General features: G+C 42.0%; 1 protein-coding gene and 1 long non-coding RNA gene across 2 annotated transcripts in view; one reads left to right on the forward strand and one right to left on the reverse strand.

The window, feature by feature from the left end:
* LOC134216434 (neurotrimin-like) overlaps nucleotides 1–26825 on the reverse strand; it is a 245413-nt gene that overhangs the window by 123423 nt on the left and 95165 nt on the right. The window lies entirely within an intron of this gene.
* LOC134216433 (uncharacterized) lies at nucleotides 20541–21426 on the forward strand. The gene is made up of 4 exons (XR_009980666.1): nucleotides 20541–20684; nucleotides 20754–20849; nucleotides 20915–21021; nucleotides 21203–21426. It is a non-coding gene; the product is annotated as an uncharacterized LOC134216433 (long non-coding RNA).

The raw sequence follows: 26825 nt of genomic DNA on the forward strand, positions 1-26825 counted from the left end.
CTGGAAGGGTAAGGCCCTGAAAATTACTACGAAGCTATGCAACGGGCTCTAAACTGATCGTTACACTCACCAAAGCGCTCGTGGAGTGTTCTGATACCAGCCAGACGGTAGACCTCAGAGGTTCGTGTCCTGGGAGGGGTGTTGAGAATCATTCTCAGGAATTTGTTCTGCACTCTTTGGAGTTTGAGGTGATGGGTCTTAAGGCAGCTCTCCCAGACCGACATGCCGTATTCGATCACGGGGAGGATGATTCGCTTGTAGACAGCAAGCTTATTCTTCAGTGACAATGGACACCGGCGGTTGATCAAAGGGTACAGTAGTTTCAACAAAACGTTACATTCGTCACCGTCTTGTCAATCTGTTGCCTGAAAATAAGCTTGCTGTCGAGGGTCAAGCCAAGGTAGTCGGCCTCATTGGCCCATTCCACTGTCGTGCCATTGAGGATGATTTTGCAGTCCTCAGCCGGAACAAGCCTGGGGGATTTCGAGTGGGGGAAGATGATGGTCTGGGTCTTCGCCGCGTTGATACAGATCTTCCAGCTGGTGAACTAATATGTCAGGACATCCAGGCCTCGTTGGAGTTTTGCCACGAGCGCTCGTATGAATCGTCCCCTGAAGACGATGGAAGTGTCATCTGCGAACAGTGACAAAGTACCGCCTTCTTGAGGTTCTGGCATGTCGAGGAGAACAGGTTGAACAACAGGGGCCCGAGGATACTACCTTGCGGGACGCCTGCGACGATGTCGTGTGCATTGGAACTCGCTCCGCTAATTGACCGATAGTTGCGGATGATTTTCACTAGGTATTTGGGAAGATTGTAGCGATGTAGTTTGTACACCAGACCATCATGCAATACATTGTCGAATGCCTTCTCGACATCGAGTAATGTGTGAAAGATGTGTGATGAACGGATGTGTGAAAGACATTCTTGTTCCGTTTGAGGACGTTGGTAACTCGGGTCAGTTGGTGTACGGTTGATCGACCACGTCGGAAACCAAACTGCTTATCGCGCAAGATGTTATGCTGTTCGACAGACTCGAGTAGACGGTGGTAAATTGCTTTTTCAAACAGCTTGGACAACCCTGAGGGAAGACTGATGGGACGATAGCTTTTTGGAGAGGAAGGATCCTTCCCAGGCTTCCTGATGGGAATGACTTTCGCTGACTTCCAGGACGATGGGAAGTAGCTGAGTCGCATACACTGATTGAAGATCAGCGAAAGGTGCTTCACTATATCCCTTCGTAGTTCGGCCGATGTGCCGTCATCGACTTTGACTTGTGTGGGACAGTAAGCCACGATGAACGCGAGTGAGAGGTACGAAAAGAGACGTATGAAAATGAGAAGTAGGGAATGAGAAATGAGAAGTGAGACGTCCCACTCATTACATATTTCTGATTTCACACTTCTCATTCACTTCACGCTTTTCACATTCACTTTTGTTCTGCAAAACACTATTTTTTACCATTTACGGCCATATGACTTGTGCGATCTCCAGGAGTCTTGAAAATTGCTTTTTTTCGGATTTATGCGAGAAACTGGTCAAATTAGGAACATGGCCAAAACTGGTACAGTTACCATATGTGTTTGCAGCGTCGTACTCTAGATGGATTTCATTTCGAGTTCGATGGCTTTTTTTAGAACACATGAAAACGTTGCAATTCAATAATTAGTTTTGAGGTGAATACAATGGTTAAAAGTTGATTTTTTGGGAAACGGCCAAACACTATAAATTACTAAATAACTCTGATCAGAGGCGCATCTGCCAGCATCTGGAAAGCAAAACTTTAGCGTTTTCCTTTCTGTCAGTTAAATCATGGGAACGACTTACCACTTAGAGAATCATAAAAATAAGTCAACATTGAAATGAATATAATTGTGTAGGTACAAAATGAATGAAAATTATTGAAATGAAACAGAAAAAAATAAAAATTCACGAAAAAATTAAAAAAAAACACAAAGAACATATCTAGACAACATTTGAAAAGGGCATAACTGCCAAAAATTATTTCTTCTGATTCTTTGTCCACATATATAGCCATAGCTATATATGTAAACGAAGAATCAGAAGGAATAAATTTTGGCTGTTACGCCCTTCTCAAATATTGGTCTAGATATAAGAAATAAGTAAGATTTAAGAGCAAAAGCAATATTGAATAGAGAGCAAAAGAGTGATTCTCATAAAAGGAACGTACATTATTACATTATGTCCATGACATCATGGCGCTACAAGTATAAACGACTGAAAATGTTTATCTTAGAATCAATTTGTATCAAAAATAGCCTTCGAAGAAAACTTAGGACGAATAATCCCATCAAATATCGCATAGGGATAAAATGATTATTGTGTATACTAACGTTAACATCCATCAACAAAATCGAAGCCACTCTTTTCTATTAAAAACCATTCCACACAACAGGCAACACATGTCAGCTCGCCAAAACGCGCCAACCGACAATCGAACTTGTATGATTCTGTCGAGAAATCATGTTTCGCTCCCCCTCCAGCCCCGTTGATGTATTCTATACATGCGCGCCGCGCGTACTGCGCCACCATTGTGGACGGAGGTAACCTGTCGTAGCAAATTGAAAAATCTCATTTCCAAACGGTAAATAGCGCTGCCAGAAGGTGTGAAAATGTGTGCCATTCAATAAATAATTCATGGTTCGACTTGACCGGATTTCCTCCCACACATACTCACCCGATGACGAAGACGAACACTGGAAGGACGTGCCCATTCGGTTCGCTCCCGTTCGTCCTCCCCCTATTACGAAGGCAACGTGTTGGACGACTTTCTTCGAATCGAGGCGGAAAGAAAACTGCTGAACGAACGTGATTGCGTTTCCTGGGAAATTGGCTCTGGGAAGAATTTTTAATAGCTCGGTCTGAATGGGTGCGGTTTTGGTGAAAGATTTCGGAAGCTGTACGGGACACTTTCACCTTAATGACACATTTCACGGAAGAAACATGTTTGACTGGTACGTCGGCTGGGTAGAGCTCGAATCATCAAAATAACGACATACCCAACAGAAAGCAAGCGATTCATTTTGCCGAGCGACGGCAATGGCCTAACTTTTTCCCATTCAAGGCAGACGCCTCATGTAGGGCAAAGGATGTTTGAACCCTGGGAACAGTTGAAAAACCTGTTGGCGGAAGTTTTTCCTCCTGTCGTATCTTGACAGCAGGAAATCGAAATATGGAAATACACCTCAGAAAGCCGGTCGAAGTGAATGTTTGCAACAATAATAACGTTAGCGGACTTTTTTTCCGGGAATGACACGAAAAATGATTGTTGACGATGTCAATGATGGTACTCTGTGTTGGATTTTAGAAGCGATGTTTGAGATGAATTTGAAATACGAAGGATTATTCAAAGGCTTTTTGTGCAGCTTTGAGTTTCTCGTGAATTAAAATTGTTTAGAGTGTTTTAACTGCTTCATAATCTGTCAAAATCAATGCATTGCTAAAACGAGCAACGGAGCCGTTACCGGCTATGGCGTTAGCTGATTTCTAGCAGAATATTATTTTACGTTTAAATTTCGGCGCTAGCACCTTGAACAAACAAAAATATAGGCATCTTGTCCAAGAAATAAGTTTGAACCTGATTCCCATGTAAACTATTGCTTCTTCACCCTGAACCGCAGTTTTTTGGCGCCAATCGCTATAACTCATCCGAGTATACTCCAAACCAACCCAAATTACACGAAAACAGGGGCAACATGTGTTTTATCATTTCATCATTCAATGTCCTCCCATCCTTGCCAGTCCCGCCATCCCTTCGCATATTGGTTTTATTCCCTCGTTTAAAAGGCCATAATGGGAAGCCAACCCATCGGAGACCAAGCAAACGGCATCCCAAATCCTACGACGACGCCGCTCGTACTCGAAACAGGGCTGATAACATGCATCTAGGGGAAGATGTTTCCGGTGATTTAGGCCCAGTGTGTTGGCACGGACGACAAACTTTCGCTCCAATTGATCCGAAATCAATCGATGATGTAATGGTTGCTCTGTCAGAGTTCACACAACCAGACAGGGATTGGACGGATTTTCAGCGGGAATAAAATAAGTACTTTACGGTGCACGCCGGGTGAATGTGATTTGTTGGGTTTTCGTGGCGGACTCTGCGCAACGATGCACGATACGAGATGATGGCTTGTTGAATCGTCCGATGGCTATGGAAATGAATTGATAGGATAGAGAGCTTGGTTGACTGGTAGTTGAATTATGGCGGAACGTGGGATTATCGAAAAGTTAAGCCAACTCGTTCTGTAGTTGATGCCCTGGTGTAACTCGAAGCAGCAGGTTGAACACTTGTAAAACCAGTTAAACCCTTCCAAAAGTGCTTTCAACCAATAAATAGGCTTTTGGAATTCTGTAAGATCAACTAGTGAACAAAAAATGTAAACACAAGTGTATTTAAAAACATGCACTTTTTCGGTCAAATGTGGTACTACAACACACAACAAAACCATAGAATAAAACATTAAAACAACGAAAGTAGACAAACGTAATCTACACAGGGTTGAAAATGTGATGAAGAACAGCAGTCCCTATAGACTCTTGAAGTTTGGCAACTCCATAACATTGCGAAACTGTGCAAAAAGATGTTTACGTTCGTCTTATTGTGCATTTCTCCAAACAACATCTCTCCAGCATACAAGTCAGTTGCTTGAATGCAAATGAAACTCGCACACTTAGTAATGAATATGCTCCCTTGATCACAAGAGAACTAGGCCACCATCGTTCATTCACGTTGGTAGCCATCATCACTTTGTTGAACGTATCACAATCATTGATTGAGCTTAAATGGAATCTGAGAGACATCCCCCGGCAATTCGACCATACCTGTTCTGTTGAGCAAGAAAAGGGAATGTGTACGATAGCCTTTTCGTAGGTCTATCCTAATCCTAATATTGTTATTATTATTCATTGAACTTTGCCAGACATCATCGTTTCGGTTGGCGAAAACATGATGGTTTCCTACTTGTTTCCATAGTCTAGTTTAGGTTTCGGGATGGTACATACAGGTACTACCAGCAGCGAATGTTGTGATGTCATTTGAATAACTAATACACTTTGAGACTGGAGACTGCGGTCCATCCATTTGATGGATATTTGTATGACGTACAAGGTGATCGCTATTCCCCAGTAGGTTGAAGACGCCAAGTCTGCTCTCCTCAATTTCTGTTATCAAAAATCTTTTGGTACTAAATGAAATGTATATTCGTGAAAAAGAGAACACACAAAAATATTAACTCTATGACACTACCGCGAATAATTTATCGTTGATTGGAACACTACACCGAATGGTATACTATTTCAAATTGGGCACATCTCTAAAAATTTAGAACTGGATTAAAAAAAAGTTAATGTGCAGAGATTGTAAAAGATTTTGTCAATACTTTTTTTTAATCTTTCGTTAATTTGGAAGGCTCATTTGCCGTGAAGCGTTACGGAGCCGAAATCAAGTTTAACAATACATTTCTTGATTCTTATACAGGGTGTTTTTGGGGAACCGAAAGACTCGCGGTTTAATCGAGGTTAGGGAATACAATAATACAGTAGGAAAGGAAAGGATTTTAGGGTGCTCAAGTAATTACGATGCTGATGTTCACAAAGTTGACATTCCTCGCATTTTTACATCTGTAACGGGACAAACAATTTTTTTTTTGGGAAACAACGACGAGAGGAAGACATACGGAAGGGATTAACGACAGACATTGAAATGTACAACAAGAGGAAGACATTCGTAATGGGGTACGACAGACAAGGGAATGGGCAGACAATAATTACAGTAACAATTTTTATGATTTGTGCTTAACGTGAGAACGACACGACACTCATAAGAAACGCGACGCGAGACAAGACATAACACTTATAGTTCTTACTCGCGTCGCGTCTTACATCAGTAACTATCAAAATTGGTGGACCAGGGACAAATACTCGAGATCAATGGAGATGTTCAGTTAGCGCAGATGTGGGGCCACGATGCTTCTCGCACGCCCACACGACATGATCGATGTCCTGATAATCCTCGCCGCTGAGTTCTCTTTCCGAGAGCCCCACTCTGAAAAGATGTGCATTTAAAGTGTAGTGATTGGACATTAGACGACACATGGTTTGAATGAAGTCTTGACCCATATTCAATTTTTTGAACCATGGACGCTTCGACACCTGCGGGAGAATTGAATACAGCCATCTACCCAACTCCCCATTGCCATTGGTCCATTCCTGTTGCCAGCTGTTCAAGGTTTCCTGACGAACTAATGTGAAAAATTCATCAAAGGTGATTTTCCGATCGTAAATATCTTCCATAGCGCCCACCTTAGCCAAAGAGTTCGCCTTCTTATTTCCCGGGATCGAGCAATGAGAATGGACCCAAGCCATGGTGATTATGTAAGACCGTTTTGATAAGGCACTCAAAGCTTTCCGTATCCCATTCAGAAGATAATTTTCAATACTTTTCTGACGTTGAAATAATGTATTTTTTATTCCAGGAGCTTCAAAAGAAAGAATCATCTACTCTTTCTCCAAAAGCAAAACTTATTGTGTTAGCGATTGCACTATTCCGAAAAAAACCCAAATTATTCATCTAGCGGTAATAGTGCCTTTCTCGTCCGCCACAGAAAATAGTAGATCTTGGGTCTACTGAACTGAGGGATTGTACACTTATTACGTTAGCATTTTATGACACAGTAGGACGCTGCAGTGCAGAAGTGTTAGGAATGTGTAGCATTTGAACAACCTGAAGAGTCTAGAAAACGTACGAATGTTGGAGATTTGTATCATTTAAGATATCAAAATATCTGAAGATATTCTGAAAAGATTAGGCGATGACAATGATCTGAATAGGAAGGAACTGGGTCAGCTCCAGAATCTGAAATTCTTGGTGGTTGTTCAAGCAGTGAGCACTTACATAAGACAACAGACAGCGGACAATACTCAGTAGACCAGTAAAGAATGTTACGCTTCTCAGAGAGTTTTCATTACTGTTGCGGGAATCTCATAATACCCAACATAGAGTGTTGGCAGGTATTTCCGGCAGGCTACTGTACTACACCCCATAGTAGGGCTTCTATTCCCAGATCAGATTTCCCGGAAAATTAATTTTCTCGGGATTCCCGATTCCCGGAATGCACACTTTAGTTTCCCGAATTTCCCGGGAAATTATTATATTAAAGTATTTGAAAATTCTTTTCATATTTTTATAAGGAAGTATCAATTATATTTTATTTTTTTACTGTTGCCATAATGAAACTTCTGTTCAATAGCATATTTCGCTTTCAAAGTAGATTATACCAAATATTATAAAAAATAAAGTTTTTTATCTGTATATGCTAGTATTTATTGTACGGTTCAACCTTACTGCGTGTTGAAGGGAGGCAAAGCATTAGTTTCCATCGGCCGTTTATTTATTTAGTAGGCCCAATCACCGGTAGGTGTTACGAAGTCGAAATAAAAATCTAGTGTTTCATGAGTTTGATGAAATTTCTCAATAGTAAAATCAAAGATTCGTGCACAGCGACAAGATTTCTCCAGATCCCAGATATTTCGGCAAGGGCAGTGACGGCTTTGGCAGGTTTATTGTCAGAAGTTTTTTTAAGACCTTCAATACTTTTTGATTCAAACCCCGACTCGTGTTCCAAACAGACTCATGTTCCGAACATTCGTTTTTGTTTAGAGATATGTCTTTTTTTTCTAAATAATAATGAACTATTGCGAATTTACTGTCTGGACATGTCAGAGTACAAAAGTTAACATATTTAGGTCTTTACTATAAGGTCATTAGAACAGTCTAATAACAAAAACACGCCAAACTTATGCAATTTTATGCGTTTCTGGTGCTGCTCGAGATTTCAAACAAAGTTTGACAGAAAGAATTATTTAATATTGATAGTTAGGATTTGTAAGGTACGACCATAAAACGATCGTACAAAAGTATTTTTTTCACTTTCGAAAAAATATTTCATTTTTGAAAATATTTTCATTTATCTGCTTTAATACCTCGAATTCGAAGGTGAAATGTGCACAAGTGTCCAGAATATTGTATTTAGTATAATATATGGACGAGTACCAGAATGATTGATGTTAGGAACCTTATGGCAATAACAGAACAAATCCTGTCAAAGCCGTCTTCTCCTCCATATCAAGGAAGAATGTAAACATGGAAATGAAGCACGTATCATCTGGACACAGCGAACAAATGTTGTGTCTTTACAAAAGTTGTAGAAAAAGCTTTCCAAAAAATGTTTGTCAAGGAATCTAAGTTTGTAATTTTATTACTTTTGGAGATTTGTCACGTTTAATGCTGACATAACTGAATAACTGCAACTTGTCAAGGTATTAAATTTGGTGCAAACAATCTCATACGCATAACAAAGTGCAAGGAATCGACTTAAATTTGGTACCTGAACTGTCGAGCTGTAAGCGAATGTAAAGTATGATTAATTAAAAAACATTTCCTACTGTTCGAAGCAGAACTCAATCTTCCCTATTACCATTACCCCCATTACCCCATTACCCCTGTGAAACTTCATGTAGGCTTCAACCTCAGGCCTCAGGTTATTTTTGATCGTAACTTGATGGATCAAAATCGAATATGCAGAATATTATAAACCTTTAGTTTTTGCACAAAAAGTTTAATCACAAGGAGGAACAATGCACCATGCGTCTCCATATGCCTGAAAGCTTATATGACGAACATGTTTAAAATTTGTTTGCATAATTATTAATAAATCTCCAGAAGTGATAAAATTACGAACATGAATATTTCTACTAAGATTTTCAGGAGAACTTTCGCTAAACTATTGTAATAACGAAAAATTTATGTTTAGTAAAGAGGAAAATATATTTTGTCATCTCATTTTAAGGAAAATCGATCATTAAGCTGAATACCTCCAAAGCGCGTTTACATGCTAATAAAATTTCTGGAAGACACCATTACGCTAAATCGCATAATAAAATTACTATTAAATAAACACTGCATCCCTCTTAAGCCGCGATTACATCTTTATGTTTAATTTCAACTAGCTGCAATGTAAATAATCGAGTGAGCATACACGATTATGGAAAAGTTTTATCAAAATAAAGTTTTTTTTTCATTTATTGTGAAATTTAGTAACTTTTGTTCTTCACTTAGCACAAAAAATAGTTTCTATAATTATTCAGTTTTCGATCCTGTGCTGGGAATTGGACTCTTTCGAAAATACCATCCGTAACTCACTACACAATACGCTCAGACGACCGGCGCTGCTAACCGCATGGCCCCAAGGTATATTGATAAACATTTCTCGCTTAACTTTTCAAAAGGTCCTAAGTAACAACTTTTTCATGATTTAATGTGAATAGCGCAATCAACAGAACAACATGAAAGCTTTTGATTCCAGTACTCAAATTAATTCATGAAAAAAATGTTACTTAGGACCTTTTGAAAAGTTAAGCGAGATTTCTTATTCCAAAACCCTGATTAATCCACCTAGCGGTGATGGTGCCTTTCTCGTGCAAACAGAAAATAGTATTTCAATCATGGCTTCCGAGCCCATAGTCCGATCTGCCAATTTTCAATAGGAAACAATGGGACAGGATTCTGCGTTAAATGCAACTTGTTGCGAATAAATTGCAATTGGAAATAAGTGCCTGAAAAATGAGTGACAGTTTTTTTACTCGATTTTTCAATAAAAAATGGTATTTTGATCATAACTTCCGAGCCCATAGTCCGATCTGGCCATATCTCAAAAGGAAACATTCGGGCAGGATTCTGCGTCGAATGCAACTTGTTGCAAGCAAATTGGTTAAGGATAAGTACCTGACAAATGAGTGAGTATTTTGTACGTGTTTCTTATGTAAAAACCCAGATTAATCAACCTAGCGGTGATGGAGCCTTTTTCGTGTGTTATAAAAATAGTATTTAGGCCATAACTTTTGAGCCCATAGTCCGATATGACCAATTTTCAATAGAAAACAATGGGACAAGACTTCTAATGAAACTTGTTGCGGGCAAATCGGTAAGAGTATTTGCCAAAAAATTAGCGAGATTTTTTTTTGTAAAAAAATCTGTTTTGGCCATAACTCCGATAAGGCTAAGTGCCTGAAAAATGAGTGAGATTAGTTTGCGCACACATACACACACAGACATCACTTCAATTCGTCGAGCTGAGGGTCTCCGGGCCTCCTATAAAAAGTTCGTTTTTGGAGCGAACATATGGCTTTTACGAGAAAGGGAAAAAATGGGATAATTCAATTATTTTAGGGTATTTGTTTTTACGAAATCGGGTAGTTGGGTGCTGTCGGTCGATTGATAAGAGAAAAACCTCTTTCAAAATTCTAATCCAAGATTTGAACAGGGTGTAACAGCCAAGCTGTATTCCTTTTCGTTCTTCGTATTGTATTGTATTCCTTCGTCGAAGACGAAGAATCGAAAGGAATGAAGTTTGGCTGTTACACCATTCTCAAATGTTGGCATAGAATTACTTGATTCAAGATTTCAAAACATATAATACATTAGATGTCCCGAATTGGTCCAAGAAAAATCTGGTCACTTTAGAAAAGTGGGGAATGCGAAGTGAGAACTGAGAAAAGAACTTGAAAAGAGAGATGTGATAGTTGCGAAGTGAGAGGTTGGAAGTGTGTAGTGAGGACAACAGAAGCAAGAGCTGAGAAGTGAAGGATGATAATTGGGAAGTACCTAAGAAGCGAGATGTTGAGGAGTGAGAAGTGAGTGGTGAGATACAAGCTAGAAGAAAGAAGGAAGACAGAAGCAGGAAGAAGAAAGAAGAGAAGAGAAAGAATATGGATGATAAAAATAATAAGGATAAGAAGGAAGAAAGAAGAAAGACGGAACAATGAAAAAGGAAGAAGGAAGAAGAAAGGAGGAAAAAGAAAAATCAAGAAGGAAAAATGGAAAAGGAAGAATATAAATGAATGGAGAAAATAAGGATGAAAGAAGGGGCCTTCCTTAGCCGTGCGGTAAGATGCACAGCCCATGCTGGGTTCGATTCCCGGTCCGGTCTAGGAAATTTTTGGGTTGGAGATTTTCTCGACTTCCCTGGGCATAATGATATACGAATGCAAGAGTGATAACTTGGCTTAGAAACTTCGCAGTTAATAACTGTGGAAGTGCCAAATGAACATGTTACGAGGCGCCAGTGACGAATGTAATACCAATACGAAGAAGAAGAAGAAGAGAAGGTAAGGAATAAGGATGAAAGAAGTAGGAAAGGAAAGCAGGAAAGAGGAAGAAGGTAGAAAGAAGAAACAAGAAAAAAGCAGGAAAAAGCTAGAAGGTAGAAGTAAGAAGGAAGATGGAAGAAGCATGATGCAAAAAGGAAAATGGGATTAAGATGAAGGAATAAAGATAAAAAAAATAACATAGAAGAAAGCAGAAAGAAAGGAGAAAGAAAGGAGAAGAAAAAAGTTAGAAGGAAGAAGTAACAAGGAAGAAAGAAGGAGAAAAGAGGAATAAGGAAGGAGGAAAAAGAAAGAAGGAAGAGGGTGGAAGAAAGTAGAAGGAGGAGAGAAGAAAAAAGAAGAAATAAGGAGAATTGTAAAAAAAAGAAGGAGTAAATTAGCTTGAGCTTGAGCTTGATTGACTGCTCGTAGTTGCTACTCCATTATGACCAGATCAGCTGTTCTTGCACAGGGAACCAACAGATGTTGCTTGGGACTAGCTCACATCTTTAATGTACAAGTACTGGTCTGCCACTAACCGAAAGTCGAGCACATCTGTATATGGAGGCCCATATACAGATGTGCTCGACTTGCGGTTAGCGACTGTGGTGATCTCATTTGTTAGGTCATACTGGCGCCTGCCACGTCAGAATGCAAGTCAATGTAGGGAAGGGGGAGGAAATGATGATGCAATCACTCGCCCACTGCAAGCCGAATATGCCTCTGCACTTGCCACGAGTTCATGCGGAATTTATTGGAATTTTTGGGTTAGGTTCGAGAGACAGAGGTCCATCTTTGTTAACGAGCTGCCAATGTGATAGATAGGAGGAAGCAACTGATGGAATTTCTAATTGGATGTTTGGAAACGCGCTTTATAGTTCATTTTCAATTCTAGCAGCTTACTGTTAGAATATTCAAGTTGAAGGTATAGGAATTGAGATGGAAACGGTATGGAAGTCCATTTCCAGTTCTAGCGATTGCTAGAACATGAGAAATATAGAGAAAGTAGAGGAATGGAACGGACCTGGGATTGAACCCACGACCTCCTGCGTATGAGGCAGAAGCAGTAGCCATATGACTACCAAGCTTGTAAAAGAAAAAGAAGAAGTAAATTATCAGGAAAAAAAGGGAAGGAAAAAGAAAGAAAGAAAATAGTTAAGGAAGAAGGAAGAAGGAAGAAGAAAGAATGAAGAAAAAGGAAAAAAGGATATTGAAAGCTTTGTGTCTTCATTCCGATTGATTTTTAGATTTTCAATTCACACATCTCATATCACACTTGTCACACTTTACTTCTTATTACTCATTTCTCACTTCTCAGTCTTTACTTCTCACTTCACAATTCTCTTTGGTTACATCTCTCTTTTCACTTCTCATTTTTCACTTTTGGTTTCTTACTTTTCGCTTTTTACTTCTCACTTATCATTTCGTTTTTCTCTCTTCTCACTTTTCACTCACTCACTTTTTACTTCTCATATCTCAATTCGCTTCCTAATCCACACTTCTTGTTTATTATAAGATTATGATTCTGAATTAACGTGACAAGTTATTTTCAATTTCCACGAGAAATTCGTCTGGAACAACACGAGAAATTCTGTCGAACTCCCAAAGAAAAGTTCAGCTGAATTTCGCATGGAAATGGAATTATTTGGAAGAATTCTTCGGAATTTCTATGGTATTTTGTTCATAATTTTTTACTAAGAATCATTTAAACTTTCTCGTGAAATTATTTCCACAAGAATCTTTTTTGAATTCCCAAGGTTTAATCTCCCGAATTTTCTTTTTTCAAGTCCCACGAGTTTCCACGGGAAATTGTTCTGCTTTTCCACATAAAATTATTCTTGATTTCGACAGGAAACTCTTCCGAATTCTCAATACATTTTTGAAATAAAACTGCAAAATTCTAAATTCGTCTGGTTGATGCTAAAAACTGTCAGAGACGACGATGTGGCACAGTATTGCACACCTTCAATGATAGTCACGCCATTCTAACAAACTTTTGCGAATAGTAATATGAGGGGGAGAACCTCCGAAAAGTTCTTCTTCCGCATAATATTGTTCGACAACACATCAGCACATCAAGCTCAACTTTTTTGTTCAATTATCAGCAAAAATTTATTATTTTATACGGTGACAATAATCTCCAATGCATTATGATTAGTTTTCTTGTGCTTAAAAATAACATCAATTTTGCCGTGTTGTACATTCGATAGCTTTCACACTTTCATGTCATCTCCCAAACAAATGCCTTGTTACTAACGGGGAAATCCATTAAATAACTTTTAAAGATTTCAACGAGCCGATTTGGTTTTACAGGCGGCATAATTATTGCACCATAAACTTGATTTAATAACCGCACATTTATGGTGCAGCTCACTTTTGTGTTCATTGTGTGGCGCGGCGCGGCGGCGGTAGGAAGGCCACCAGGAAGCCCTCCGGTAAATTTCCCGAAGCCGTGCACTCGCTGCTGCTCTGGGAGGTTCCATACCCACACCCGGCCACTAATGTTGTTTGTGTTTGCTAGCAGCAGCGGGGAAGAAACCAAACCTCGCAGCGAAATTAATAGCCGTTTTCATTGATTTAATTTATGCTGATGAGTGATGCTGGGAGAGCATCAATCGACAATCGCGCACACGCACCCAGAACATACGCAGCCACCCACATACGTGTTAACTGAGAAAGCACGTCCAATGAGATGATTTTCGGGCTAAATCTGATTGGGTGGGTTTCCATTCGGATGTGCTGTGGGCTACATATCAAAATACATTTCGAAACATTATTAAGGAGAAACAACATTTCGACAGAAAACTATTGTGTTTCGGGGAAATAATCATCTGAAAGTTCAGGTTTCACTGGTCGCATCAAAATTAAAAAAAAAAAAAACAGATAAAGAAAAAAAACTATTTTGGATAATGTTCACTTCATGATGTGCACGAAGCCAACGTAAAACATGTCTTTCCTGTGTGATCGCCCACCATTAACCTGTGAATTTCGAGGTTCCTTCATTTACTTTTTAAAAACTGCATTTGGTTTGTTTGCATGCAGTGCTGACTTCATATTAATTATTTACCTAGTTGCTTGCAGATTGTCACTTATTTCCAAGTCGGTCAAAAGCTTTTAAATGTTCAATAACCATTAGTGAGTATTTTTTTTTTTTTGGTTTCTGAGTATCGTCTCCATTTTGGAACTTTAAATCTTCTCTACAATCTAATTATCAACGAAAGAAACCTTGTCGTTGAAAACAAGACAAGAAAAAATTTCTAGCTAAAAAAACTTTAAGAAAAATCATCAAACCTTTACGACTACATGTTTTAGGCATGAAAGTCACAGATATTTACAATTAAGATACATATTTACCAGCTTTTCAGTCTTGGGCCCATAGTTAAGTGTCGTGCAGCTATCTGTGCGGAAACAACCTCGAACAAAGGTAGAATGGGCATATTGTTCCTGGGCACACGCGGAGCATAAATCAGGAGGTTTCTTTTCCACCTTGAATTTTTAATGGTGCCTCCATGCGTGTAATTCACGATGATATGTACATATTCCACTCCATTTAGCATTAATGTGCTTCCTCCCGTCGGGTGGGCACGGCACAGGGCAGGGTCTAGCGTCGTTTTGCCGTTTACGTTTACGGCCCCATATATTCATGACCTGGGAGCACACGCGGTGCGGTGTGGTGGATCCTGGCTGAAAAGATCAAACCAAGAACCTCTAAACGGTACCTCAGCGGGGAGCATATATCCATGCCGGTATGGTTACAAGAAGAATACATCCATTTCGCATTTCGAAAAGAAAACAACGTTCTGAGCGGTGGAAAGGTGCGTACGAAGTAAACGCAAATATCATCCGTTGGCTTTCGGTCCTGCAATAGAAATAGAAGTAATTTTGGCAAATTCAAATCGACAATTTCCAACAAACCATGTCGTATACTGTTTCAGCCGCAATTCGACCCGAAAACGACAAACAAATTTCGCCTGATGCCTTATCAAATGAAGCTGCTGCCTGCGTTGGTTCCGAAGAAAAACTCATTCCCCATCCCTCCGGTATCAGCAGTTTCTGATGCCATCCATTTCCCTGATTGGTGGAATCCCCTTAGCTTTGCAGACAACGTTGGATTATTCTCGCTGCAAAACGAAATTGACAAGAATGCTTCGAATATGTTTTTTTTGCCGAGGTAATTGCAAAAGATGCGTTTGACTATACATATAGGGAAATATCGAACTGCAGCACGGTTTTGTACTACGACATGGTTGTGTGTGATTATCAATAGTACGTTGGTAGTAGGGCGATAAGAGTCTGTCACAACATTATTATCTATATTACAACTCTGGTGTATTGTGCTCAATGGAATATGTGAAAGTTCGAATAAGCACTTAAGGTAATCCAAGTTTAGGATCGCAGCAGAAATAAGAGGCTTACTGATGTCTTCAGCAATTATAAAAACTCTGCACCATCTTTACGAAGATTTCTTTTAGTCTTTTAGATGAGGAAAGGCCGTTTGGCCGAAACCTATTCGACCGAAAGCCATTTGGCCGAATGCCACTAGGAACAAACCATCAGATCTTGCCGGAAGTCATTTGGATGAAAAAGTCTTCCGGCAGAATAGGTCATTTGGACGAATAGGACATTTCGCCGAATAGGGAAGGACCGTTTGGCCGAATACCGTTCGGCCGAATGCCACTAGGTCGAAAGTTGTTTGGCTGAATATATCGTTTGACCGAACAGACCTTTAGGCCGAAAGTCATTTGGCCGAAAGGGTCATTTGACCGAAAGGGTCATTTGGCCGAAAGGATCATCTTGCCGAAAGTCATTTGGCCGAAAGAGTCATCCGGCAAAATAAGTTATTTGGCTGAATAGGACATCTGCCCGAATAGGACATTTGACCGAATAGGGAAGGACCGTTTGGCCGAATGCCACTTGGCCGAAAGTTGTTTGGCCGAATAGACGATTAGGCCAAAAGGGTAATTTGACCGAAAGGGTCATTTGGCCGAATGTATCATTTGTCTGTAAGGGTCTTTTGGCCGAAAGGGTTATTTGGCCGAATAGGTAATTCGAAAAGTGAGAAATTATGAGTGAGAAGAGATTTGACTCAATTCTCATTCTTTATTTCTCACTGTGAAAAGTGAGTAGTGCGAAGTGGGTAGTGAGACGTAGCCAAATGTCCTATTCCTATTATATAGAGTAAAGAGCATTTTTCTATTTCAGGCAACCAAATGAAAGAATAGTGGGTTCTTTGATCAATGTCGCATGAAAGGCAGTCATGAAAGGATATTCTGCTTCATTTAAGGAATAAAATTTCTAGGTTTTTTCAATAGATGTATGCGAAGAACAGTGACTAGTCGATAAATTGATCATACTCCTTTAATTCACCGAGTTAAATGTGGTAATAAACACAAAAATAAAGCAGATATTGAACACTTCCATGCCCTGTCACGGAACAAATATTTTTTGAGATTTTTTTAGCATGCCATTCATATTTCGCGTTTCTATCTATCCTTATACTATGTAATCACAACAGCCTGGATAACATGTTATTCAAATTATCGACAAAAGAAAGCTCATCAAGATAGCCGAATAACATGTTACAAGTGCGAACGTAGTATTACCAACAGGCGATCTGGCCTATAGTATTATTTCGTTTCCATCAGTACGTATCTGTAGAGGACTACCGGTCTTATCAGCGTCTTGTATGTAACACATTTGGCGCGGTGGTGAATCTTTTTTGACCGCAGATTCTTCTGGAGCCCGTAGTAGGCCCGACCTCCACAGATGATGCCCCTGCGTATTTCACGACTAACATTGTTATCAGCCATTAGCAAGGATCCAAAGTAGACGAATTCCTCGACCACCTCGACCACCATAAATTGACTGGATTTGTTGAAAATCGTTCCCCGACTGTTACGCCCGGTTCTCGGCATGACACTTTCTAGCGCAATGTTGAACAACAGGCACGCAAGGCCATTACCTTGTCTTAGTCCTCGGGGCGATTCAAACGAACCCGAAATCTTCACACAGTTTTGCACACTATCCACCGTTGCTTTGATAAGGAGTTCAGTGCGTGATTTCTCTTGTTTCGGACTGCAGAACGATGACGCGATCGGCCGAAATATTTGTTCTGCATTGCGCTGCCGGTAATAAAAATCAGTTCAGTGCGTGATTTCTCTTGTTTCGGACTGCAGAATGATCGCGCGATCGGCTGAAATATTTGTTCTGCATTGCGCGGCCGGTAATAAGAGTAGCTATCGAACAAGTAAGTGCAGTGCGTGTTTTAGTCGTCGGGAAAGAAATAAAGTATCTATCTTGTGTTCGGTGGCTCATGCGCATGTCGTGCGCGGTCGAAAAAAGCGAGTTCTTCAATAGTTTGCTGTAGCCATCGAACAAGTGAGTACAGAGTGCTGCGCTTCCGAGCGGTCGTCCAAAACGCGAATCTCCTTAGCTTTCATATGCCACCGGGTGTGCATGTTTTTTAACTTTAACTCGTATTAGTGTCATTTCCCATCCCATAGATCGCATCGCTTACCAAAGTGAATCCAGATAAATTATCCTTTGTAACTAAGACGATATCCTATCCCAAGACAATCGTGGAGATGCAGAGGTATACTCGGTCTCTAGTAGCAACGAGAGTCGGACTAACAATCCTTCCATTCCTATATGACCGTAAGGACGTGGCCGGCGCCGTTATTGACTTTAAATATTTGAGCTCCCGAAACGTGTACATTGAGAATGGGTAACTAATCCCAAGCCCCATTCATTGTGTTCTCTGTACAATTTCGCAAGTTCAGTCAATCACGGAGTAGCAACTACGAATTGTGCGGTCATAATGCTCATAATGCTCATGCTCATGCTATCCACCGTTGCTTTGATCAATCTGGTAAGCTTCCCAGGGAAGCTGCTCTCGTCCATAATTTTCCATAGCTCTACGCGGTCTATACTGTCGTATGCCACTTTGAAATCAATTAACAGATTATGTGTTGGGACCTGGTATTCACGGTATTTTTGAAGGATTTGCCGTACAGTAAAGATCAGGTCCGTTGTTGAGCGGCCGTCAAAGAAGCCGGCTTCATAACTTCCCACGAACTCATTCACTTTGTAGGCGGCATTAAGGATGGTGATCGCTCGAAAGTTCTCCAGCTTGTCGCCTTTCTTGTAGATGAGGCATATAACCCCTTCCTTCCACTCTTCCGGTAGCTGTTCAGTTTCCCAGATTCTGATACCTGGTTGGCTACAGCGTCGATACACCTATGCTTGGCATATTGTAGAGCTCCATAATTGTCGGTCTTGGGCGATGTCCCTGCAGTTTCCCCGAACGTTCAGGGTTCCCAGGTCCGATTCCACCGCGTACAGCCAGCGTGATCGTGTTCTTCCAAGAAGTCGCCAGCCCCTATCTGGTTCTCTGTTGAATACTGTTTTCGCTATTCTTCCTTCCGACATTTGCACTAAGTGACCAGCCTACCCTAGCAACACGCATGTTCTATATTGGTTACTGCAACTCATATGTGACCAGATTCAGTCACAATCAAGTTATGGCAACCATTTTTGTCTCGCTTGTGCTGCTCGGGTATTCTTACCAGCTGCTCTATTGGTATTTAGCTATTGGATAGCATCCTTAACTTCCTTCAAGGTCGGGGCTGGTTGGCTTCCATCGTCCGCTGAACTGACGTAGTCATCTCCTCCGCTGCCTTGACTTTCACTGCCTGTACTCTCAGCACCATTTAAATGTTCTCCGTAGTACTGCAGCCACCTTTCGATCATCACACGTTCGTCCGTCATGATGATCCCATCCGTATCCCTGCACATTTCGGCTCGATGCACGAAGCCTTTGCGGGATGCGTTTAGCTTCTGATAGAACTAGCGTGTTTCTTGAGAACGGCATAACTGTTCCATCTCCTAGCACTCCGCTTCCTCCAGGCGGCGTTTCTTTTGATATGGAAATGCTAATATCATCTTCCAAACTTGGACGTACATGTTACGGGAGCTTGGCAGAAGGAAGGTCGTGTGATATGTGCCATCACAAATATTGCCCTCCGCTCGCTTTCAAATCGACTTCTATAAAAACATTCTTCATGCCTGCCGTATCCTAACGGAACTATCAATTCTATACTTTCGCCTCTAATGCTATCATGAACATGTACGTCCAAGTTTGGAAGATGATATTAGCATTTCCATATCATTGTAAATCGTTTAACTTCACGTAGAAGTAACACACACGAAATCATTAATTTAGTGGCGTTTCTTTTCCTGAAAAAAAAACGTGTATGCTGTATCTGCTTCCCACTATAACATTCCACGTTCAGTCGGTTACCCTGCTGCAGCGCGACTGCCCGCGCTGCGTCCTTCTCCTCCAGAATCTGTCTGCACTCTTCGTCGAACCAATCGTTCCATCGACTTCGTCCCACATACCCGACGTTGTTCTCAGCTGCGTCTCTAATGGCTGCTTTGACTGTATTCCAGCAGTCCTCAAGAGGGGCCCCATCAAGTTCACCCTCTACCGGCAACGCTGCATCGAGATGCTGCGCGTATGCAGTGGTGACATCAGGATGGTTCAGTTGCTCTAGGTCGTACCACGGCGATCGTCGGTACCGAAAATTGTTGATGATGGATAGTTTTGGGCGCAGTTTAACCATCACCATATAGTGGTCAGAGTCAATGTTAGCACCACGATATGTTCATTTCATTTATTTAGTTACCATCTAAACAGATAACACTGAATCAACAATTTGACGCCACAATGCACGGTTCGAGGCCGCATCTCTCCATCCTCGGATACGCACCACGCTCGCCAAGTCGTTCTGCACCTGGTCTGCCCATCTCGCTCGCTGCGCTCCACGCCGTTTCGTACCTGCCGGATCGGAAGCGAACACCATCTTTGCAGGGTTGCTGTCCGGCATTCTTGCAACATGTCCTGCCCATCGTACCCTTCCGGCTTTAGCTACCTTCTGGATACTGGGTTCGCCGTAGAGTTGGACGAGCTCTTGGTTCATTCTTCGCCGCCACACACCGTCTTCTTGCACACCGCCAAAGACGGTCCTAAGCACCCGTCTCTCGAATACTCCGAGTGCTTGCAAGTCCTCCTCGAGCATTGTCCATGTTTCATGTCCGTAGAGGACAACCGGTCTTATTAGCGTCTTGTACATGACACCCTCTTTAGCCGTGCGGTAAGACGCGCGGCTACAAAGCAAGACCATGCTGAGGGTGGCTGGGTTCGATTCCCGGTGCCGGTCTAGGCAATTTTAGGATTGGAAATTGTCTCGACTTCCCTGCACGCTTAGATTGATTTACCTATTTATGGGTACTTGATTCACCCATATTTGGGTAATGTAATCTTTACTGATATTATGGGTAAAGTTTACTGAGTTTATTGGTGAATTTCACTTATATTTTTGGTAAAGTGGATTTACCAATATATGGGTAATTGCATTTACCCATATTTGGATGAAAATAATTGAGCGTCTTTGTTTTTGTTTCCATCAGTGCATTCTGATGTGCGGCAGTTCCGAAAATAAAACTATCAAATAATAATGGTAAGTGATTTAAAGCTTTTTGAATAATGAGTATTTGTCCTATTTCATATATTTTTTCTCTGTTGGCAGATACCGGTGAAATTCACAAGGAACCACGGACTCAGTGTTTTTTTTCCGGAACCGATGTACTTTAAAAACCAACCGCTGTACCAGTTGCATCAACAGGTGAGTTCATTTTTGATAATGCAGCTACCTACAGTTACATTTTCGTCTTCGCCTCTTCCTTCCAGCAACGGATGCAGCCCACCTTTAACTCCCAGAACAGCGATACAAGGGTCCGAAACTAACACCCACAGAATCAGTTGTCCCCGTACCCCTCCTTACAAGTACCGTCGAGGTAAGTTTCAATCAATTATTCTCAATTGAGAATCGAATCTGCATGTTAAATCCTACTACGGAATCAGCTGTTATTCTCCGAAGCACAGCGCTTCCGAAATAAAGTAGGAAAAATTAACTTCGGTCACGAAAATTCCGGATTCTGCTTGTAGAATAATCAATGTTTCTTTCATTATTTTCAGAGCTGATAACATCCGTTGGCCCAGATATGCCACCTATGTCAGGATACACTATGTCGGTGCAGAAGCGGAAATATCCAGAAGTGTGCCAGTCGCGGCGTAATCCGGCTGTTCCAGCTCCAGGTCCATACGTGCCCTGAAACCAGTATGCCACTCATCCTGATTTTGTTGGAGACGATTTGTTTCTATACCCTTGTGCGCTTTGAGTTTTAATAAATTCATGACTGTTTCGGAAAATTTTAATTATTTGAATAAATATAAATATTAGAAAAGAAAAATATTGGAAAAACTATAAAATTTCATCAACCAAAAAAATCACCCAAATTTGGGTATAAATTACCTACTAATCGTCCCTCTCCAAGTACCTAAATATGGGTGAAATCAATCTACTCATATTTAGGTAAATGTAAATTCACCCATAAATACGTATGTGCACTTTTTGGCGATTATAGGTACTTTTCACCTATATTTGGGTGAACTGAACTAAGCGTGTGGGCATAAAAGTATCATCGTGTTAGCCTCATGATATACGAATGCAAAAATGGTAACTTGGCTTAGAAACCTCGCAGTTAATAACTGTGGAAGTGCTTAATGAACACTAAGCTGCGAGGCGCCTCTGTCCCAGTGTGGGGATGTAATGCCAATAAGAAGAAGAAGAAGAACATGACACATTTGGTACGGTGGCGAATCTTTTTCGACCGCAGTTTCTTCTGGAGCCCGTAGTAGGCCCGACTTCCACAGATGATGCGCCTTCGTATTTCACGACTAACGTTGTTGTCAGCCGTTAGCAAGGATCCGAGGTAGACGAATTCCCCGACCACCTCGAAGGTATCCCCGTCTATCGTAACACTGCTTCCCAGGTGGGCCCTGTTGCGCTCGGTTCCGCCCACAAGCATGTACTTTGTCTTTGACGCATTCACCACCAGTCCAACTTTTGTTGCTTCACGTTTCAGGCGGGTGTACAGTTCTGCCACCTTTGCAAATGTTCGGCCGACAATGTCCATGTCATCCGCGAAGCAAATAAATTGACTGGATCTGTTGAAAATCGTACCCCGGCTGTTACACCCGGCTCTCCGCATGAAACCTTCTAGCACAGCGGTTCTCAACTTGGGGTACATGTACCCCTGGGGATACCTTCGCTGATCTCAGGGGGTACCTCGGACAATGCATATTGGCGGATGTATCACATTCCAGTAAATATTTATTGATATTGCTTTGATAATTGTGTAATTTTATATTCGAAAACTTTGTATTGTACATAATATGCATGGTGATCAGTAAATCAAAACCTATTGAATCCTGCTACTATAACCAGCAAAGTGTATGAAGAGCTGTGGGACAGAATAGAGTGAGTGATTAAAATCTAGAACCTAAAGGTTCGGAGGCCTCTATTTGAGAGGCATAACGCCTTTTCCGAAGAGCTAAATAGCTCCGTTACAAGAGGCTTGGAAGTCTCCTTCCAAGCAGATCGTAAGCTCCCTTCCGAGAGGCTCCAAAGTTTTCTTTCAAGAGACTCCTTTCGAGAGGCTCGGAAGCCTTGTTTCAAGAGGCTCGGAAGCCTCCTTTCAAGAGGCTCGGAAGCCTCCTTTCAAGAGGCTCGGAAGCCTCCTTTCAAGAGGCTCGGAAGCCTCCTTTCAAGAGGCTCGGAAGCCTCCTTTCAAGAGGTTCGGAGGCCTCCTCGCAAGAGGTTCGGAGGCCTCCTCTCAAGAGGTTCGGAGGCCCCCTTTCAAGAGGCTCGCAAACCACCTTCAAAAAGGTTCGGAAGTCTCTCAAGCCTGCTTTCAATAGGCTTAAGAACTTCCTTTCAAGAGACTCAGAAGCCTCATTGCAAAATGCTTGGAAGTCTCCTTCCAAGCAGATCGTAAGCTCCCTTCCGAGAAACTCCAAAGTTTTCTTTCAAGAGACTCCGAAGCCTCCTTTCAAGAGGCTCGGAAGCCTTCTTTCAAGAGGCTCGGAAGCCTCCTTTCAAGAGGCTCGGAAGCCTCCTTTCAAGAGGCTCGGAAGCCTCCTTTCAAGAGGCTCGGAGGCCTCCTTTCAAGAGGCTCGGAAGCCTCCTTTCAAGAGGCTCGGAAGCCTCCTTTCAAGAGGCTCGGAAGCCTCCTTTCAAGAGGCTCAGGAAGCCTCCTTTCAAGAGGCTCAGAAGCCTCCTTTCAAGTGGCTCAGAAGCCTCCTTTCAAGAGGCTCAGAAGCCTACTTCAAGAGGCCTCAAGCCTCCTTTCAAGAGGTTCAGAAGCCTCCTTTCAAGAGGCTCAGGAAGCCTCCTTTCAAGAGGCTGGAAGCCTCAAGAGGCTCGGAAGCCTCCTTTCAAGAGGCTCGGAAGCCTCCTTTCAAGAGGCTCGGAAGCCTCCTTTCTAGAGGCTGGGACGCCTCCTTCCAAGAGGCTCGCAAGCCTCCTTTCAAGAGGCTCGGAAGCCTCCTTTCAAGAGGCTCGGAAGCCTCCTTTCAAGAGGCTCGGAAGCCTCCTTTCAAGAGACTCAGAAACTTCCTTTCAAGAGGCTCAGGAAGCTTCCTTTCTAGAGGCTCAGAAGCCTCCTTTCAAGAGGCTCGGAAGCCTCCTTTCAAGAAGCTCAGGAAGCCTACTTTCAAGAGGCTCAGGCCTCCTTTCAAGAGGCCTGGAAGCCTCCTTTCAAGAGGCTCGGAAGCCTCCTTTCAAGAGGCTCGGAAGCCTCCTTTCAAGAGGCTCGGAAGCCTCCTTTCAAGAGGCTCGGAAGCCTCCTTTCAAGAGGCTCGGAAGCCTCCTTTCAAGAGGCTCGGAAGCCTCCTTTCAAGAGACTCGGCAGCCTCCTTTCAAGAGACTCGGCAGCCTCCTTTCAAAAGGCTCGCAAACCACCTTCAAAAAGGTTCGGAAGTCTCTCAAGCCTGCTTTCAATAGGCTTAAGAACTTCCTTTCAAGAGACTCAGAAGTCTCATTGCAAAATTCTCAGAAGTCTCCTTCTAAGAGCCTTGGAAGCCTATTTTCAAAAGGCTTGGAAGCTACTTTCATGAGTCACGGAAACTTACTTTCAATAGTCCTCAGAGTATGTATAAACTTAATTTGAATTGGAAAGCTTCTCGGAACCGCAAAAATTTCAGACAATTTTTTGGAGTGCCATATATCCCATTAGTTTTCAGGTACTTTTTTCACACTTATCCGTCATGCTTATTTTCATTTATAGCGAAAAAAATAGGGGGTACCTTAATGAATGTAAAAGCTCGAAGGGGTACCTCTCAACAAAAAGGTTGAGAACCGCTGTTCTAGCACAATGTTGAACAACAGGCACGAAAGTCCATCACCTTGTCTTAGTCCCCGGCGCGATTCGAACAAACTGGAGTGTTCGCCCGAAATTTTCACACAGTTTTGCACACCATCCACTGTTGCTTTGATCAGTCTGGTAAGCTTCCCAGGGAAGCTGTTCTCGTCCATAATTTTCCATAGCTCTACGCGGTCTATACTGTCGTATGCCGCCTTGAAATCAACGAACAGATGGTGCGTTGGGACCTGGTATTCACGGCATTTTTGAAGGATTTGCCGTACAGTAAAGATCTAGTCCGTTGTCGAGCGGCCGTCAACGTCCTTCGAAGCTTGATAACTTCCAACGAACTCGTTCACTAATGGTGACAGACGACGGAAGATGATCTGGGATATCACTTTGTAGGCGGCATTTAGGATGGTGATCGCTCGAAAGTTCTCACACTCCAGTTTGTCGCCTTTCTTGTAGATGGGGCATATAACCCCTTCCTTCCACTCCTCCGGTAGCTGTTCGGTTTCCCAGATTCTGACTATCAGTTTGTGCAGGCAAGTGGCCAGCTTTTCCGGGGCCATCTTGATGAGCTCAGCTCCGATACCATCCTTACCAGCTGCTTTATTGGTCTTTAGCTGTTGAATGACATCCTTAACTTCCCTCAAGGTGGGGGCTGGTTGGCTTCCATCGTCCGCTGAACTGACGTAGTCATCTCCTCCGCTGCCTTGACTTTCACTGCCTGACTTTCATGTCCTGACGTCGATAATGTCGGAGAAGTGGCGTCCACCAATCAGAACGTGGTCGATTTGTGATTCTGTCTGCAGTTGTGATCTCCTGGGATACCGATACGGAAGGCTGTGTTGGAAGTAGGTGCTGCGAATAGCCATATTTTTTAAGGCGGCTAAATCAATTAGTCGTACGCCGTTTTCGTTCGTCAGCCGGTGAGCGCTGAACTTCCCAATAGTCGGTCTAAACTCCTCCTCCTGACCAACCTGAGCGTTCAAATCTCCTATGATGATTTTGACGTCGTGGCGTTCCAGCTGCGCGTAGAATGCGTCCGTATCATCATCACTGCTACCGGAGTGAGGGCTATGGACGTTGGTTATGCTGAAGTTGAAGAACCGGCCTTTGATCCTTAACCTCCACATTCTCTCATTGATCGGCCACCACCCAATCACGCACCTTTACAAATCGTCCATCACTATGAAAGAGCTCCCAGCTCGTGTGTGTTGCCGCAGCTCTGGTAGGTGGTATGATTACCTCTAAACGTTCACACCATTGATCCCTTCCAACAAACCTCTTGCAGCGTTACGATGCCGAATCCAAGGTCCTTGAGCACATCGGCGAGTATCCGTGTGCTCCCGATGAAGTTGAGATATTTGCAGTTCCACGAACCGAGTTTCCAATCGCTAGTTTATATATACCGGTATTTGTCAAAAATGGCCAATATCGACTACCCTAAGATTGTCTGAGTATGTCGCTATCAAGCCAGAAACTGTATGGCTCAACAAGAAATTCTGAGCAACAGTGTTGGTAAATACTCAAATTTTCAAACCTCATCCACGATGCAAATCAAGCGTGAAGCAAACCTCACCCGACTCATGGCCCAGAGAATCATCCATGATTCGACTCGCGATTTGTATCATTGCGTGATTTTTGCGTGTTCTTCTTCGTTAAATTCATCGGAATAACTTTATTTGCTTAACACAAAGGATAACAAATCCATATTTAAACATGAAACACGCTTCGATTGGGTATTGACACTTTTTGGAGCGAAATCATTTTTCGGCAAATGAGCGAAACGATGCGATTCTGCGTGAAAAACTCATGCGCGATGCTCTCCATGCAGGATCGCAAGCGAGTCAGTTCGTGCATGAGGCTTCGGTGAGCGAGATTTGAGCATGATTCTACCAACACTACAGAGCCATGGAGCTCAAGAAATCGTGTTATTAACTTGGCATAAATATGGGAGCGAAAGAGCTCTAACACGAAGTAGACCGCCGTTGTGGGACAGTAAAAAACGTAATACCCTCACCATGGATGCAGTTCGGAATGAGTTCCGGGTGAATATATAAAGCCCAAGGCGTTTTTGTTGGTAGTTTAAGTTAGAGGGAGCTTCATATTTCAGTACACAATGCGTGGAAGGTTGAAAATCACAAATTGTGTGCAAGGTTCAGCGCTCAAATGATCAAAACCAAACAAAAATCCGAAAATATAATTATTTTCCATGATAATGCCACTAAAGAAACAACGGTGGAACGTTTATTAAATATAATCTTTTCCAAAAACCAAGAAGATATTCGCAACTTTGAATGCAAAAATTGGAATTGAAAAAAAGTGCTTTTCATAGAAAAATCAAAAATTTTCGCTGAAAACAAAAACATTATTTCTATAAATAAATCAAA

The sequence above is a fragment of the Armigeres subalbatus genome, chromosome 2 (assembly GCF_024139115.2).
Source record: "Armigeres subalbatus isolate Guangzhou_Male chromosome 2, GZ_Asu_2, whole genome shotgun sequence".
In the NCBI taxonomy this organism is placed as follows: domain Eukaryota; kingdom Metazoa; phylum Arthropoda; class Insecta; order Diptera; family Culicidae; genus Armigeres; species Armigeres subalbatus.